General features: G+C 38.3%; 1 protein-coding gene and 1 pseudogene across 5 annotated transcripts in view; both read left to right on the top strand.

The window, feature by feature from the left end:
* Nucleotides 1–18,587, top strand: part of Raver2 (ribonucleoprotein, PTB binding 2) — an 80,309-nt gene that overhangs the window by 3,877 nt on the left and 57,845 nt on the right. The window lies entirely within an intron of this gene.
* Nucleotides 7,096–9,252, top strand: LOC141424679 (small nuclear ribonucleoprotein G pseudogene; annotated as a pseudogene).

Genomic DNA, 18,587 nt, shown 5'->3' with positions numbered 1-18,587 from the left:
GACTTAATTCAAAAACTGATTTAACTCCCCTCAGTTTTTTTTCATAAACTTGACATTTGTGGAAGATGTACCATATTTATCCTATGACATTCTGTATTCCTATGTTACCATGGAGTTCGCAGACTTTATGTGAGAAGCATGACATGATAGAATAGAAACCTAAGATGCTTAGGCTTTTTGTGACTGGGCCCCTGCCTGCATTTGCAGTTGTAATTTTTACTAGTCCTGCCCTGGATTCGAGTCCAGCTTTATCAAGCTACCTGGATCACCAAGCACTTCACGCCACTGTGACTTAATATTTACAGTTACGTCTTTGAATGTTACTGTTTTGGGATGTAATTTTTTCTAGTGAATAATTCACAGTGAACAACATCGTTTATAATTACAATTATTTATAGGAAATAATTTGGAGTGAGCATAACGTTGTGAGCACTGGGCTCTTATTCAGACTAGCCATGGGTGCATGTGTGTCTATGTGTGTGCATAGTCTTTTGCAACTCTGAATTTAGAATTTTGATTAGTTAAGGTAATGTCCTAACATGTTTGTTGTTGCAGTTCTATAAACTGTTTATATTCTAACTTGCTTCTGTATTGAAAGCATTGTTATTGCAGTCTTTTTTTTTTTTAAATGTCTTGTGTGTGTACCTGTGTTTCTATTATGTTGTTTAAAGTCTGAAAAAGACTCAATTGTGAGTGTTCAGGACTAGCATTCAGCATCAGTAATAGAAGAACACACATTCTCTCATTTTGAGCATTAGAAACTCACTTCAAGGTCCACGTGGTGGTAGTTAATTGGGAAGCATGGTCATTAAGTGACAGAGTTGCATTTGAAAGCATACTGTTATCAGTTAGAACCTTTCACAATCCAAACCCACCAAATGGAGCAAACTGCTTGAGTGTATCTTGAGAAGCTACTTACTCCTTTTTTTCTTTTACATTAGTATAGAAACAATGGGAATTTCTCATATGCTGTGTCCTTCAATGTGGGATTTAAAAATATAGTCTAGGGGCTGGTAGAGTGGCTCAAGTGGTAAAGTAACTGCCTAGCAAGTGTGAGGCCTTGAGTTCAAGCCCCAGTACTGCCAAAAAAACCCCAGAAAACCTCTGTTTTCTTTAACAATATATTCAGTAATTACAGCTGCTTTTTAAAATGCGGCTATTATTCACCACTTTTTCCTGTTAATGTTAGGACATTTTCTCATTTTGTAATTATTCTTCTACAATCAAGAGTGCATTTTGCTTACTTCTAAAAATTACTTTTCTTAGCATAGTATATGCAACTTAAAAGCTATCCATTATATTGTTTCTAGTGTAATTACACAGAATTGAATTATGGGTTCTGCCTCTTTTCTGTGTATCTTATTTTCCTATTCCCAGTGTAACAAGGACACTGAAAGCGGCTGAAGAAATATACTTCTAGATTTCTGGGACACCACTGCCTCCTTAAGTTTCTTGTCTTGGCAGAAGTTCTTGCAAAGTGTTTCAGAAATGCTGGTCTCTGCTCTGAAAACACATCCAAGAAGAAGAGCACTTTGTGGTTAGCATCACAATGCTGTGTGTTCACAGGCAGCCCTAAGGGGTTTCCCATTGGCTATACACCATTTCCCAGTTAACCAGTGGCTTATGCTTAGGAATTACTCTCTAGAGTTGTTTCTCCATAGAAAGAGTATGCTGGATGGTATTTAGCTTTGCAGATTAGCATTTTAACATCTATTAAAATTATGGTTGCTTCTGAAGAATAACATTGCACAAAATCACACAATAACATTTAATCAGCTTTGTGCGGAAGCTGAGATGACTAGCTTCCAGTCATAGATAGGTACTCCTGTGTCTTAGGCAGAACTCAAGGAGGGAATTCAAAGGAATTGCTTCTTAAATAAGATCAGGGTAGAGCATTAAATGAAATCTACTTTGATGAAAGGGGTCCCTGTCACTAACCTCCTGAGCTTTGTCTGTTAATTCTTCTATTTGCACTTATCTTCTTTTCCCTACAATCACTGTTCCTTTGGGACTCTCAGGACCTACTTCCAACCTGTGGACATGACAGCTTATTCTTAGCTTCGCAGAGCCCAGTGGAAACAGGCAAACTGTAAATAAAGAAAATGAAATTTAAAAATTTAAAGATCCTCAAATGCCTATGAGAACTCTGGCTCTGTATTTTTGTTGCCTACAGAGACATTCGTCTCTGGATGCTGAGCAGGGCAATGAGTGAGAAGTGGGAAGAGCAGGTCCCCAGAACACTTGGCTCGCCTTTATGTTTTGGCTGGTGATTATCTATAAAGATAGTCCTTGGTTGCTGAGCTGAACATCGCCCAGATCGTTCACCCTTCTCTTCAGGCATGTATCTGAGGAGGCTAACCTGCCCTGGGGTTACATTAACCAGGTCTTGTCCCCCAGTTGCCTTGGCCAGAGCCACTACTGGGAGATGAGCAGACTGAGGAGAGCAAGATTGGAGCTTGTATCCACACAGCTCTCTCTCTGCCCTCTTTCTGTGGGTTGGCTGCTTCATCTTTCAAAGAAGGTCACAGTTTCTATCTAGTGTTCTCTCTCTAAGCCCTCTTCCCATTCCCCCGTCTCCTTAGGCTCAGGAGGTTTAGGGAACTGTGAGTAGCCAACAGAATTTCCTTAAACCTTTGTAGATTGTCTCTTTAAAGGATTCTCTCCAATGACTTAGTTTTCATTGTGCCATCTCCTTCTTGTTGGGACCCTGATACTTTTGCCTACCCAGTCTCCTTTCTTCTTAAATTTCTCAGTAGCACCAAGATTTTTCCATTCCTCCCTGATTACTTAGCAACTTTATGATTTGGGTGCTTTTCATCTGTGTTCTCATGATTCTTCTCTTTTTCCGGAGGAATTGGTTCAAGAATGGGCAATAACCTGGACCCAAGTCAGTCTATACGTGGGAGTGTGCTGGCCGGTGATTGTTTAACCTAGAGAGGCCTAGGAATTTTGTTTGGTTGTTAAGGTAAATAATTCTCTTTCTCTTCACTGGGCATGAAGGCAGTCATACAGCCCTGGTTGCAGCTGACAGAGGACAGAACCGACATCCAGAGGAGGACTGGTGGGGGGGAGGAGGGCTCTAGAGAAGCTGAACTGGAGTCCTGAGCAAACTGTCTTTAGTTTAACCTCCCTCTGGATTTCATGGTTATGCAAGCACCCAGTTCCCTTTATTGTCTTACTGATTTCAAGTCAGGTCTTACATTGCTACCAACCAATATTGTCCTAACAAATAAAGAATTTTAATAAAAATATAAACTCTCACCTAGCGTAGTGGCATACCCCTGTAATCTTAGCACTGAGAAAGCGTAGGTAAGAGAATTGGAAGTTTGAAGCCAGCTGGGCTATCTAGTGAGACCCTGTCTCAAAAAATAAAACAAAACACACACACACACACACACACACACACACAAAACTGTCTACTCTTCAGCAACATATGGAACTAATAGTATTTTCTTTTTTGACTTGTAACTTAAGTTCCTTCAAATCGCTAGTTTTTAGGATGTGATTCCAACTTTCCTAATATCGTAGTCATTTTTCTCTGAACACACACACCATTTTCCTTTGTCATTGTATCTTTTAAAATGTGACACCTAAAGTTTGAGTGTGATAGTCTGATTAAGATCTCCCCATAATCCCCAGCCACAGCAAATCCCTCTTTCCTCTGGATATCTATAATAACAGTAATAACTTCATTTTTGGTGCCGAGCATTGTTTATATTTCTCATTTTAAAGCTGTGAAATCAGAATTTCTTATTCCTATTTTATTAATAGGGAAACAGAAATGCAAAATTAGTGTTGAACAAGTTGCCAGGATCATTCAGCTAATTAGTGGTAGAGTGGAGAACTAATGACTGTTTGACTCCAAAGCTCACATTCTTATCTCCCACTGTGTCATACCTGTAATTCTCCCTCCACACTACATTGTAAGAGTTGCAAAGGGCAGGGATCACCAATGTTTAACCTAGAGCCTGATACATTGTTCCAAGAGAGAGGTAGAGCAGAAAGGGACCACCCCCTAATTTATTCTGAAGTGCTGCACTTCTGTTAATGTGCCTGACATGTGGCAGGTTCTCAGCATGGGTTTGCTGGGTGGATACATTTTGCAATGTAAGACTATGTTAGCTTTTTGGCACTTAAAATTGGTCAGTCAACTGTCTGTGGCTTATGAGTATAGTGAAAGCTATAAATCCTATGTCTAGAAAAGTGCCAAGATCCATAGGCACACAAAAATCTGCATATAATTTCAAGGGTTATGAATCTCTTGTGACTTAAGCCCGATCTCACTAGAGGATTATAGACCCCAAATTGAAAAGTGCTATCGCAGGCACTTGAGTATAGACCGGAGGGGCAGATCCAAAGCTGCTGCCTGTTTTCTTTCTTTTAAAAAATTTTTTATTTATTTATTTATTTTGGAAATAAAGTCTCATTATGTAACCCAAGCTGGTCTCAAACTTGAAATCTACCTCAGTCTCCTGAATGCTGGGATTATAGGCATGCACCACCACATTGGACTCAAAGCTTCAATTCTTGAGTTTTCATCAGAAACTTCAGTGGGCCACATTTACTCACATGTGGGGTGATGCTCCATCTGGGCAGTAATGTAAATCAAGCTCCTTAATTTTCTTTCTTTTAAAAGCCAGTTGTCAAAAACAGTTCATGTTTAATGTCAAAGTATATTACTGTCTGCTTGCACAGGAGTCTGTGACTGACCCTCCAGTTGTTTTGGCTGGCACAGAGCAGATGCCCAACAAGAATTTGTGCTTAAAAGTTCTTCAGGTTGGGTTTCGTTGTATACTCCTGTAATCCCAGTACTCCGGAAGCAGATGCAAGAGGATCTTGGGTTTAATGACAGCCTGGGCTATTTAATGAGACTGTCTTAAAAAAAAACAAAAAACCCTAAAAAATGTCAGTGAAACACTTAGGGTTAGTGAAAGTATTGTGCTGAAACCTATAAAACATTGCTGAAAGAAATTAAAGAAGATATACATGGAAAATCCTCCTTATAAACACTGTTGCTATAGAGCTGGATAAGCACTGATGATAATCCGAAACTCTTCCAAACCACAAAGGACAAAAAGACCAAACCAAACCAAACAAAGCCCCCAAACAGACAAAAAAGAGGTTTTCAAGGAAGTAGTGTGATAGTTCCCTTTTAATATATTGAAAATCAAGGATTGATTCAAAGAATGTTTTTCTCAAAACATTTAAAAAACAGTATATATTGTGTTGTCTGCTGTTCTTCACAGTATTTCTTGGAAAGGAAAAAGATTTCTGTTCATTAGATTTTATTATTGTTTTCTGGTGGGAATGGGGTTTGAGCTTAGGGCTTAGTGCTTGCAAAGCATGTGCTCTAGTGTGTGAGCCCCACCTTCAGTCCATTTTGCTCTGGTTCTTTTGGAGATCGGGTTTTGTGAATTATTTGCCCAGGCTGGCCTTAAACTTCAATCCTCCTGATCTCAGCCTCCCAAGTAACTAAGATTATAGGCGTGAGCCATGGGCACCCAGCGTGTTTGTCAGATTTTAGTGATACAGCCTATCCACTGTAAGACCCTAAGCTTATTTTCTAAGCATTTTGTGCTTTGTGTTCATTCACTGTCATTGTCTTTTGATTTGTAAACCTGATTCCCTCTTCCCTGGGCCTGTGCATTTGCTTTGTAGTTTGAAGCTTCCTGTCAAACATTTATTTCCACTTGAATGCCAAAATAGCATGAGGATTCTTTGGAGTTGTTTGAACCTGTGTTTGTACCTGCATTCATCGCCTCTTCCTCCTGCCCACACTCTACCTCACTCTGCCCTCCTCTGCCCTGGGCTGTTGGTTTTTTATTTCCTCAACCCACAGCAGGGATTATCTGCTCTTAGTCTGTATCTTGCTTTATTTTCTGGACTTTGGAGCTTCCGTGATCCTCCCAGTTCAACCACTTTCTTTTGATCCCAAATTAGTTTCCACTTCCCTGACTTGGTGAGTGTTTTGCAACCTGAATTAGAATAAAAGAGGTGGCAATCGGGAAGAACATTTGAATCTGGGAAGCTTTAAGTTTGGAAATAATTTCATCTTTACAGAATAATGGTATGTCCAGTTGTTCTGATGTGTGCACAACCACCCTGCATGCAGTCTTGTGCTGTTTAATAACAGGTGTGTTCTGAGAAGTGCAGCTAGGTGACTGTATTCCTGAAAACATCATAGAGTGTACTCACACAAACTTAGATGGTAACCTAGACGACATGACGATCCTGTTCCTTTTTAGCATTCAGTGTATTCATTTACTAATTTATATCAGTGCAGACTCACAGTAGCCTCTGTTGGTCAATGGTTCGTTATCACTGTCATTACATTGATACTTTAGTTCTTTTAAATTTGGGTGGGAGGAACTTCTTCACATGGCTCCTGTGTTCTCTTGTTGCTTTTTTTTTCCAGTGGTACTGGGGTTTGAACTTTGGGTCTCACACTTGCTAGACAGGTGCTCTACCACTTGAGTCACTCCATTTATCCTGTGTCCTCTTTTTAAATAAGCTACTTTGGAAAAAGTTTAGATTTACAGAAAACATTGCAAAGATAGTACATAAACTTGCCATGCATTCCTTATCCACTTTCTCTTAATGTTCCATCCTGTATAGCCAAGGTACGTTAGTCAACATTGTTTTATTATTAATTAAACTACAGACTTTTATTAATTTTTTCATTTTCATCCTTTTTTCTGTTCCAGCATCCAATACATAACAGAGTATTTCATTAGTCATCTTCTTACCTTAGTCTCACTCCTGTCACAGTTTCTTAGCTTTTCCTTTTTTTTTTTTTTTAATGATTCTAGGTGATCAGGTATTACCTAGAATGTCCCTCAATATGGGTTTGTAGGAATTTTTTTTTTTTTTTTTTTTTGTGGTACTGGGGCTTGAACTAAGGTCCTACATCTTGAGCCACTCTACCAGTCCTTCTTGTATTAGGTATTTTCAAGATAAGGTCTCTCAAACTATTTGCCTGAGCTGGTTTTGAACCATGATCCTCCTGATCTTTGCCTCCTGAGTAGCTAGGATTACAGGCTTGAGCCACCGGCGCCCTGAAGATTTTTTTTTTTTTTTCATGATAAGTTTAGGGTTATGGGTTTTGAAGAAGATTACCCACTGATGACAGTAAAATAGGAGTCCATGACATCAACATGATTTATCACTGGAGATGTTACCCTTGATCATTTGGTTAAGAAATGATCACTCTTCTGTGAAGATCCTGTTTTTCACATTCACTATTCCTTGGAAGCCAGTCACTGACCCCAGCACACATTTGAGGTATCTCCTCATTTACTGAGTATTTCCTTGATTTTTGATACTGTAGGATGATACAGCTCATTTTGTAGATTCTGTGCTCCAGTCCTCGTATCAGTCATCTCACATGACACTGAATGCTTGTGTCCTCCTGCCCCAAATTCACATGTTGAAGCCCTAGCCCCTCAGTGTGAGTGCATTTGGGGATGGAACTTCTAAGGAAACATTCGGTGAGGTCATAGGATGGTCTGTGAGGATTAGTGTCCTTAGAAGAAGAGACACCAAAGAGCTTGCTCCCTCTCAGCCATGCACCAAGAAAAAGCCATGTGAGGATATAGCAAGAATATGACTTCCTGCAAGCCAGCCAGAAGGTAAGGCAGTGGGACTTTGACCTTGGGCTTCTAATCTCTATATTGTGAAAATTTACCTTTCTGTCGTGTATGCCATATAGTTGTGGCTTTCCTTTCCTTTTCTTCTTTTTCTTTCTTTACTTTTGGATTGAATCAGGGCCTTGAGCTTGCTAGGCAAGGGCTCTACCACTTGAGCTATGCCCCCAGTCCTTTTTGCCTTTAGCTTGTTTTTTGGATAGTGTCTCCATTAATTTTGCTCATCTGGCCCTGGACCTTAATCCTTCTGTCTCTGCCTTCCAAGTAGCTGGGATTACAGGTGTATACTAACACAGCTGGCCCCATTGGTAGTATTTTCTAATAGCACTCTGAGCTGACTATATATATAGTGCCTCATTTCCTTTAGGGGAGAATACTTCTTAGGAGTGAAGACCTGGGCATGGATGTGCTCGTTGCCATTGGGGTGTCACTGACCTCAGTTCCTCTTGGTAGAAAAGCTTGAGAGTATATAGAGGTGTGCTTATACCTGTCTATCAAAGGTAATGAGTTCACAGTAATATATCATACGGTAATCCAGGGGCCGGGGGGTGTAGATGTCCTCTTCACTCTACCTGACATTTGAAAACCTGAGATGTTAATTAAGATATTTTTTGTAAAGTACATGTAAGTGTACGGCGAATGTTGTCTGTTGGTAGTGGTTGTGGTGCCAGGATTCTACAGATTTTTCTGCTGTAATCCCTGGAGTATAACTAAGATGGGGTGTCACATGTATGATTGTTAGTTGCATGGCAGACAGGGATTTTTGTAGACATATTGATGGTTACTAATCAGCTGGTTTAGGGTTATTCAAAATGGAGATTATATAGGTACGACCAATCTGATATAGTAGTTTATGCCAGTGCTATTTGAGGGAAAAGGTCTTGTACATTAGAGAGCAGATTGTGATGTATGTATGGTTATTCTTTGGGGCAGAAGACTACCTAAATTTATCTCTTGGAGATTAAAGTCCTCTTCCTTGTGACATCTGCAAGCAAAAATTGCTCAAAGAAAACCTTATAGTGAATGGAATCAGCCTAGGTGCCCAACAACTGATGAATGGATAAAGAAAATGTGGTATAGATATACAATTATTCATCCATAAAGAGGAGTGAAATTATGTCATTTGCAGGAAAATAGATGGAACTGGAGATCGTCATGCTGAGTGAGATAAGCCAAGATCAGAAAGATAAATAATGTGTTTTTTGCTCATGTGGAATCTAGACCTAAAATAATAATAGTAATGGTAATAATAAGAATAATAATAATAAGAAGAAGACATGGTTGTAAAAGGGGGATGGGGAGACCAGTGGGAGGAGGAGGGAGAAAGAAAGAGGGTGATGGGGTGAAGATAGTCAAAATCCATTATATAAATACGTATGAAAATGGCATAGTGAAACCCACTAAAAGCTGCTTAAGAAGGGCAGTTTCCATTAAAGTCAAATGGTAGCAGACGTGTTCAAGCAATATTGCAGGGATTTGATCCCTTTTGAATCTTGTGGTAGATGAAGGTGTGCAGATAGCAGCTGGTGGGTAACAGGACAATCTTGGAATGGTAGTGACATGAGAAAATGGTATCATCATGTTGGAAGCCTTGAACGGGTTGAAATAATGGCTGTTCAGCAGAGTTATCTCCTCTCCAAAGGGCCTGTTTGCCATGAAGAAAAAAATTGGGTCATGTACATTTTCATATTAAGTTTTTTATTAAATAAACTTTTTGGTTGTTGTTTCTTTATTGAGACTAGGGTTTGAACTCAGGGCTTCATGGTTGCAAAGCAGGCACTCTACTGCTAGAGCCACACCCCCAGTCAAACTTTTGAAATAGTAAAAAAAAAAAAAAACCTGTTTAAGAAGGGAAAAGGGAAGGATTAAGAAAGCAACAGAAAAGGTAAGTTTGATCAAAGCACATTTGCATGTATGTAAATATCAAAATAAAAACCCTTAATTTACACACATACCTGTAATCTCAGCTACTCAGAAGGTGGAAATCATGAGATCATGGTTTGAGGCCAGCCTAGGCAAGAAGTTAATGAAATCCCATCTGCAGTTGGCATGGTAATGCAGTTCTGTAACCCCAGTAATGTGGCAAGCATGGGTAGGAGGGTTGCCATCCAAAGTCCACTCTGGGCAAAAGTGAGACCCTATCTGAAAAAAACTAAAACCAAAGGAGCTGGAGGCATGTCTCAAGTACAAGGCCTTGAGTTCAAACCTCAGTACCATCAAAAAAAAAAAAAAGTAAACCTTATATCTAGATATATCATGTTACCTAATTTTAGGTATATAAATAGTTTCTTTAGTAGAGGAGGTGAGTTACATTAGATTAGTATAAAGCAAATATATTTTCAGATTTTCTTTCAAACACTTTTAAGATATAGTGTTTGTGCTAAGATTAGATAATAATCTCTGAGCAAATATGTCACATTGCAGTTCATAGAGACGATCTGTTGGAAACAAACATTGTACATCTGACAACTATTGAAGGTCTGCTTTTTGCTAGAGAGTGTCTGGATGTTGAAGGTCTATGGCATCTGCTGTCATGAAGCCTGTAGTCCAATAAAGGTTCAGGCCTACTGGCAGTCAAAATACAGATGACAGAGGTGGGTACGGTGACGTTGCTGTGGAAACACAAGGGAAAGTGTAACCACACTCCCTAGAGAAACTCACCATGACCTTGCAAGAAAGTAGCAAGGGAAAGAAAGGGAAAGCGAGGGCGGTAGAATATCCCTGGTAGCAAAGACAGGAAGAGGCAGGGCCGAAAGGGGCAGAGGTGACTTACATGACTGGCACGGTAGAGAGGAGCTGGTGATTAAAGGCTTGCAGGCCACATGAGGGAGTTGGAATTTTATTTTAAGGAAAGTGAGGATCCACTGAAATATTTAAACAAGGGAGTGATGCACGCAGATATTTAATTGTCAAAAGAAGCTATGTTGCTTTTGTTTTTCCTCCAAGGAATTTGCATGGTAGACATTCCAAACTTCGTTCTTGTCCTGATCCCTATTCTGAGGGTAGGAGGTCAGTGACACAGTAAGCTTTAGGAATGTGATAGGCTGAATATTTCATAGATTTTATTTTTGTAACAGAGATGTGGAGGATACACCACAGTGTAGTAGTTCATTCAGTTTGCTCTGGAGTCTGTCATTCTGGGGGATCGCAGCTCCATCCATATTGTCTAAACAAGTCACTTCACTTCCTAGGCCTTGGTGTCTTTGTCTTTAAAATCTGGATAGTAAAATACAGCTTTCAAGGACCATCAGATTAAATGAGATAATGCCTGAAAAGTGCCTGGGATAAAGTAAGCAATCAGTAAATTACCATTATTTTACTGTGAATAAAATGCTGAATGTGTGTTAATTTTTAAAGGCCAAGTCAAAATGTTCTTCTGGCAAAAAGCTGGTATTCAAATGAACTTTCCAGTAAAACAACTGCATGGAAAGCAGTTAAAAATTTAGCCAAGTTAAAATTGACACCACTACTCAGCTAATATTGTGAAACATATTATATAATAAGCCCTGTGTTGGACCCTAAAATACTGTTTTCTGGTTTAGGACATATAAATTCAGGTCCAAGGCCAGAGGTGTGGTTCAAGTAGTAGAGTGTCTGCCTAGCAAGCACAAGGTCCTGAGTTCAAACCCCAGTACCACCAATAAATAAGTAAGTACAGATCCTAAGTAAATAACATAAGTAAAAGTTTAGGAAGAATGTTTGAATAAAAATTTGGACACCACTGGCATGAAGATGGGATTTAAGTTATCTGAATAGATGCAGGAAAATATTGGATAAAATTTAATATCTATTCATAATAAAAATGTATAGCAAGCAGAAACAGAAGGAAACTCTTTAACCTTAAGGATGATCTAGAAAAACCAAAAGTAATTGTATTCAGTGGTTCAATATTGAAACTTTTCTCAAGATTTGGAACAATATTGGGATTACTTTTTTTCAAATCATACTGGAACTAATATAAAAGATCAAAAAGAAAGACTTAAACTGTCTATATGCGGACATAATTGTGTATATAGAAAATAAAAAGAACCTGTAAATAAGCTGCTAGGATTTAGTAAACTTAGCAAGACAGATATGTGCAATGTCAATTTGTAAGAATAAGTAATATTTCTGTGTAGAAGCAGTTGCCAGTAAATAGCACCAAAAATATGAACTGCAATACGATAAATCTAATAAAAGACACGTGAAGTCTATACTGATGACTAAATATTTCAGAGAAGAATTTAGGAAGACATAAAAAATGGAAAAAGCATTTACTGATAATGGATTGGAAGACTCAGTATTATTTAGATATCAGTTTTCCCAAATTGATCTATAATATCAGTGTAATCTGTGTTAGTCAGCTTTCTATCACTGTGACAAGCTACCTGAGAAAAACAACATAAAGGGGGAAAAGTTTATTTTGACTCATGGTTTCAGTCCATAGTCAGCTGGGTCCATTGCTTCTGGGCCCATGATGAGTCACACCATCATGGCAGAAGGATGTGTCAGAGGAAAGCTCCTCACCTCATGTCAGCCAGAAAGCAGAGAGAAAAAGGCTTAGGACAAGATTTATCATTCAAGGGCACGCCCTCAGTGACCCACTTCCTCCAGCTAAAATTTCTACTCCGTCCCAGGAGTACCCCAATTGGGGACCAAGCCTTCAACACGTGAGCCTTTGAGGGTTGTTCCAGATCCAAGCACAATCCCACTCAAAGTCCTAGTAGGTTTTTTCCTTGGAAACCAATACACTGACTCCAAAATTTATACAGCAGTGCCAAGATAATTTTGAAGGCAAAAAAGTTGAAAGATCAACACTACCAGATTTCGAAGCTTACTATAAAATGATAATTTATACAGTGTGATACTAGTACAAAGTCTAGGCAGATAGGCCAGTGGAACAGAGTAGTATGTCCAGAAATCAACCCATGTATGATGGAGAAGTACAGTGGGATGAGGATGGCTTTTCCAGTGAAGGAAGCTGGGGCAGTTAGATGCTCATCTGCAAAAACCTGAGCCCTACCTAGAACCACTTAGAAAAATTCTTGTAAGATGGGTTATAACCTAAATGTAAATGTTAAGACAATTTGTCTGAAGAAACAATAGAGTAATGTTTTAAAAGACTGTATGTAAGTAAAATTTCTTACACAGGACACAAAAAGTACTAACCAGAAAAGAAAATACGATAGATTGCACTTCATTAAAATTAATGTCTTCTCATCAAAAAGACATAATTAATAAGAAAATAGGTATATCATAGGCTAGAAGAAGATATTTGCAATACTTAATATTTGAGAAAGGGCTAGAATCATAATTTATAAAGAAATTCTTCAAGTTAAAATGATAACCAAATTTAAAAGTGAGCAAAAGATCAGAAAAGACATTTCATTAAGGCATATGCAAAAGACCACTGAGCAAAGGAAAGGGCTATGATGTCAGTACTCATCAAGGAAATACACCTGAAATCCATAGTTGGATACACCTGCATTCTCACCAGAACAGGTAAAACTAAAATGACAGCTGTCCCCAGGTGTTGGGTAGGATGTCGAGCATCTGGAAATCATTCAGTGCTGGTGAACAAGTAAACTGTTTCAAAAGTTTTAGAAAACTAGCAGTTTTATTAAGGATAAACCTATGCTGTGTTAGTCCTTTTAAAAAAAATGAAATACCTGAGGCCATCTGAGTTATAAAGAACCGAGGTTCACTTTGGCTTACAGTTTCTAGCCCAAGGTCAAGGGCCCATATGTAATGATGGCCTCCTTGCTGGCACAGTCTTGAGGCAACACAGGACATTGTGTGGAAACACACGGTACATCCATGTGTGTTCTCTGGTCTCTCTCCTTATAAAACCACTAGGGTTAAATCCCTGGAGTTCCACCTGATTTACCTTATTTCATCTGTTACTTTATCTAATCCTGTTCCTCCTCAAAGACCCCACCTCTAAGCACCGTAATCAGATTAAGTTTCCACCCTTGTAATACCTCACAATGGGGTTCGCATTCCAACATGACTTTGGGAGGGGACCAAAATATATTTAGACTATCACATGTACATGCCCTATAATTCAGCAGTTCTATTCCTATGTATGTTTTACTCAGAAATTTTATTCCTGGCTTTATTCTTAAAAGCCCCAAACTAGAAACAGCAACAATAAAAAGAGGATCTCCTTTATCAGATTATCAAGACTTATAAATCTCTATTATTTAAGACAGTAGAATATTTGCACAGGGCAGACAGAATGTACATGAGGACACAGCAAGAGACAAGAAACAGATTCATGTATATCCGGGAGCTGGCTATATGAGAGATGTCTTTGCAGATCACCGAGGAGAGGATGGTGACCTGATGGTTATGCAGGTAGAAAAACGTAATTATTTCCCATATGGGAGAAGAAAATAATCCTATCACATGTGATATAAAAACTAAGTCCAGACTGACTTAAACTGAAATGTGAAAATATTAGCAAACAAAAGAAAGTGTCTTTAAGCACTTGGTTAGGAAGGACTTCTTATAGTACAAACCCCACAAGTTATTTTTCGATAGATAAATTTGACTTGATTAAAATGAAAAACTTCTCTTCACCAGAAAACCTCAGAAATAAGTAGAATGACAGACCACAGATGAGGGGAATAAGGATTAGTATCCAGAATAGGTTTGTTTGGTTTTTTTGTTTGTTTTAAAAAGAAATCCTCCTATAAGTAAAAGAAAAAAGAAAAACAGACAATAGAGTAAGTCAATGTTTTTCAGAAAAGGAGATAAACAAATGGCAAATAAACTTGAAAAGATGCCTATACCATCAGGGTTCTTCAGAGAATCAGAGCCAATAGGACACACACACACTTGTGTTATACATACATACACACACATAACATACGTGTGTAGAAAGATTTAAGAAATGGACTCATGGAGCCTGTCAGTCCAAAATCTTTGGGCAATGCCAACCTGGCAGCAGGCTGGAGACTCAGCAGGCTGGGAACTCAGGTAGATGTTGATGAGATAGTCTTGAGGAGGAATTTCTGCAACCTACATCTTTACTACTACCCACCTTCAACTAATTGGATGAGGCTTACCTACTTATCTAAGGCAGTCTCCTCTACTTAAGTCACCTGGTGGTAGGTGTTAACTGTGTGTACAGAATAGCATCACAGCAACTTCTAGATTCATGTTTGATTAAATAATTGGGTTCTATAGCTAAATTGACAGATAGCCATCATCATCATGCCCTTCTTTGCTCATCAATAGAATACAAATTAAGACCACAATTGAGACACAATTTTATATCCACTAATTGACAAAACCTTAGTATCAGCTAACACCAAGCACTGAAAGGATGTAGACCAGCAGAACTTGTATGTGCTGTTGATGAGAATGTGAACCCTCACTCCATTCTGGCAAGCAAGTCTTCCATCCTGGTGAAGCTTGTCATTTGCATGCTTGCAGCCCAGGGATTCCAATCCTGGAGCACCTCTTGTATATGAGTGCCAGTAGATAGGTAGTATTTAGAAGAATGTGATACAGTTTTTATAAAAACTGTAAGTAGCAAAACAACAATCTAGAAACAAACCAGGTGTTAGAAACATAACACCTGGTTATAAAACATAACACCTGGAATAAAAAGGCACAGAAAAGCATCAAACAAGTCATACGAAATGATAGGTTGTTCGAGGATAATACCCACATAAAGACACACACCCACGGGAAGGGGAAGGTGGGCAGGGATCGGAAGGAGAGTGTAGGTGGGAGCCACGGTGGTGCCAGCGTTCTGGTCCTTCAGCTTGTCCTGCAGTCCTGCTCTCTGTTTCATTGCTGTATTACGCCTCATAATTTGTGTTATCAATAATCTTTTCATTTTAGTATGTTACATAACATTTTAAAATACAGTGAACAAAACATTTGTTTCTTTCAGTCTGAGGCAGTGGGATTTAAAAGTAGTTTATGTTCACTGGTGAAAGACTTTCTTAGAACAATTTAAAACAAGCAAAACTAAGCCTATGAAGGGCTTAGGAAACAGTGTGGCTCAGGTTCATAACAAAGTCTGAATTTCATTTAGGAAGAAGTCCAGACCAGTAAGAACAACAGTTATTAACTTTGGTGATGGTGGGGATGTCATTGACTGCATGCTTTGAGTTGAAAACTGTTTGTCTCCTCTGCAGAAAACGTTTATTTCTTTTTATTTAATTATTTTTTACTGTTGTACTGGGGTACATAGTGACATTTGCAGAAGTTCTTACAATATATCATAGTTGAATTCACCCCCTCCATCATTCTCCTTTCTTCCCTCTCCCCCATTCCTGGAATAGTTTCAGCAGGTCTCATTGTTCCATTTTCATACATGAGTATACAATATTTCCATCACATTCACCTACACCCTTTCCTTATGTCCTCCCCTTCCCATTGATACCCCCAGATAGGACCTGTTTTGCCTTCCTGCTCTCCATTTTTTTATTTTTTAAGACATTTTTGTTTGTTTAAGATAGCTCTACAGGGTGTTTCATTGTGACATATCCATGTATATAAGTATTATAACCTGAATTGAAAATATTTTAGATGGGCAAAAGTTTTCACTTCAGGGAGTAATAGTGAATCTGGCCTGGAAATGCATTACTAATTAATATCAGTCACTAATATCAATTTTGATAAACTTCTCTTGCTCTAAGAAATCTGTAAATGATATTGCTGGTCAGAACAAAAGTATTTCATCAAAGGTGTTACTTAAAAAATCAGTTTGTGGGTGGCTCAGTGGTTTAGCACTTGCCTAGCGTGTGTGACGCCCTGGGTTTCAGTCCTAGCACTGCCAAAAAAGAAAAAAATTAGCTTGTGATCTAGTAGAAATATCATAAAGTTAGATTCATTATAGGAAGCTGTATGTTTAGTCCTTTCAGGTCTGTGAGCCAGAGCACAGTAGAATTTTGGCAAATGGTTATTAGGACTCTCTTTCAGGTTTTAAGTTTTTAATTTGGCCAACTTACTGAGGCTCAAATTGAAGGATGACCCACTTTTGCCTGGGTCAGAACAACCAGGGCATGGAAAGTAATTCATGTTTTTCTTTGTAGGAAGCTTTGTGAGGTTTCCCAGTTGGGGAACTCTGTATCCCATAGCTGATGCACAGAAAAGCTATAATTAGAAACATGAATGTTTTCAAAAGAAAATTTCTAAGTTACAAAATGCATCTTTGAATACTCAAGCCTTCTCTTAGGTAGCTCTCCTAGCTAAGTGAGTAGTGTAACATCTCATTTGTTTACAGATACGTGATAATGTGAACAGCAGTATCATGTTTTCTTTATCTGGCGTTTGACAGCTGTTCACCAGTGAAATGAAAGATTAGATTCTGTGCCACCAAAAGAATACACTTGATCCCTTCAAATAAAACCTTCTTATAAAGTATTAAATTGGTTAGTTGGCAAGATGTACATGTTATGCAATTGAGAAGTTGTGTTTTTCTTTTTTTCTTTCTTTTTTTATTGTTGAGCTAGGAGTACATTGTGTCATTTACAAAAGATTTTATAATATATCAGATATATTATAGTTAAATTCACCTCCTCCACATTATCCTTCATCTCCCCACCCCCATTTCTGGAACAGTTTCAACAGGATTCATTTTTCCATTTACATACATGTGTACACAGTATTTGCACCATATTCACCCTCCTACACCCTTTCCCCACATCCTCCCCCTCCCACTGCTACCAACCCTCCAGACAGGACCTGTTCTGACCTCCTATTCTCCAGTTTTATAAAAGAAAAAAAATGACATTTTTGTTTGTTTAAGATAGCTGTAAGATGAATATATTTATTATAACCCAAATTGGTTTATCCCCTCTATTTTTTTCCTTTCTACCTTAGTCCCCTTCTTATGGTGATTTCAACAGGTTTAAAAACTCTGTATTCATTCTTGTATAGGAGGCGAGATTACATTTTTCTTAATGAAGAATACAGTATAAGTTTTATAAGTCTAAGAGAACATTGATGCATACAAGATAAAATTACCATAGTAAGTTATGAACTTATCTATATATTGATTACAGCACTGTGTACTTCAGCAAACAATATTTTTACAGAATTGGTACATGTGTGTATTTTTGAGCACCTCTAATATAGCTTAACAATAAGCAGTGTTATCTTTTATATGGTCCATGGTTTTCTTTTTTTCACCCAGCTTTGTTTTTATACCTCGATTGTTGTAACACTCTTCTTTCCCTCTTGCACTGGCATAAATCGGAAAATGTTTCTCAGCTTGTAACTATCTTCGTTTTTATTTTCCATTTCTGTTTTGCTCTTATGATTATTTATTATAAAGAGTTACTCTTATAATTGGGTAACTATAAAAACAGTAGTTATAATTACTTTTATAACTATCAATGACCATGTACTGTGACACTGGAAGGAATAAGGCAATGTACCATGGAGGTTAACAGCCTGGTTCCTGGTCCTGTTGACTGGCTGAATCTCTACCCAGCCAGCTACTAGCTAGACTTAATTTCCCTCTGCTCTTGTTTTCTGATTTTTAGTAAAAGAATTGAATTCAATGCATTCATCCTACTAAAAACTAAATAATTATTAACTATAATAATTGGAATAATAATTAGTATTATGGAATTCAGCCCTTTAGGTTATATACCTAACATACTAGCACCTGTGTGTGGTTAGCTCATTCTAGGCAGGCACTGTACCACTTCACACACACACACACACACACACACACACACCCTCCCTTCCCTTTTTGCTCTAGTTATTTTTCAGATAAGGTCTCATGTTTTTGCTGGGGACCAGCCTTATACCACTGTTTTCTTACCCTCTTACCTATGTCTTACATATCTGGTACCAAAAGTGCATACCACCAGATCCAGCTTATTTGTTGTGATGGAGTCTCACTAATTTTTACCCTCTGCTGGTCTCAAACCTCGATCCTCCCAATCTCCACCTCCCAAGTAGCTCAGATTACATGCACAAGCCAGCACACTAGTC

Source organism: Castor canadensis, chromosome 7 (assembly GCF_047511655.1).
Source record: "Castor canadensis chromosome 7, mCasCan1.hap1v2, whole genome shotgun sequence".
NCBI lineage: Eukaryota > Metazoa > Chordata > Mammalia > Rodentia > Castoridae > Castor > Castor canadensis.
The sequence above is the reverse complement of the archived record's forward strand: the minus strand, read 5'-3'. Positions and strand labels throughout refer to the sequence as shown.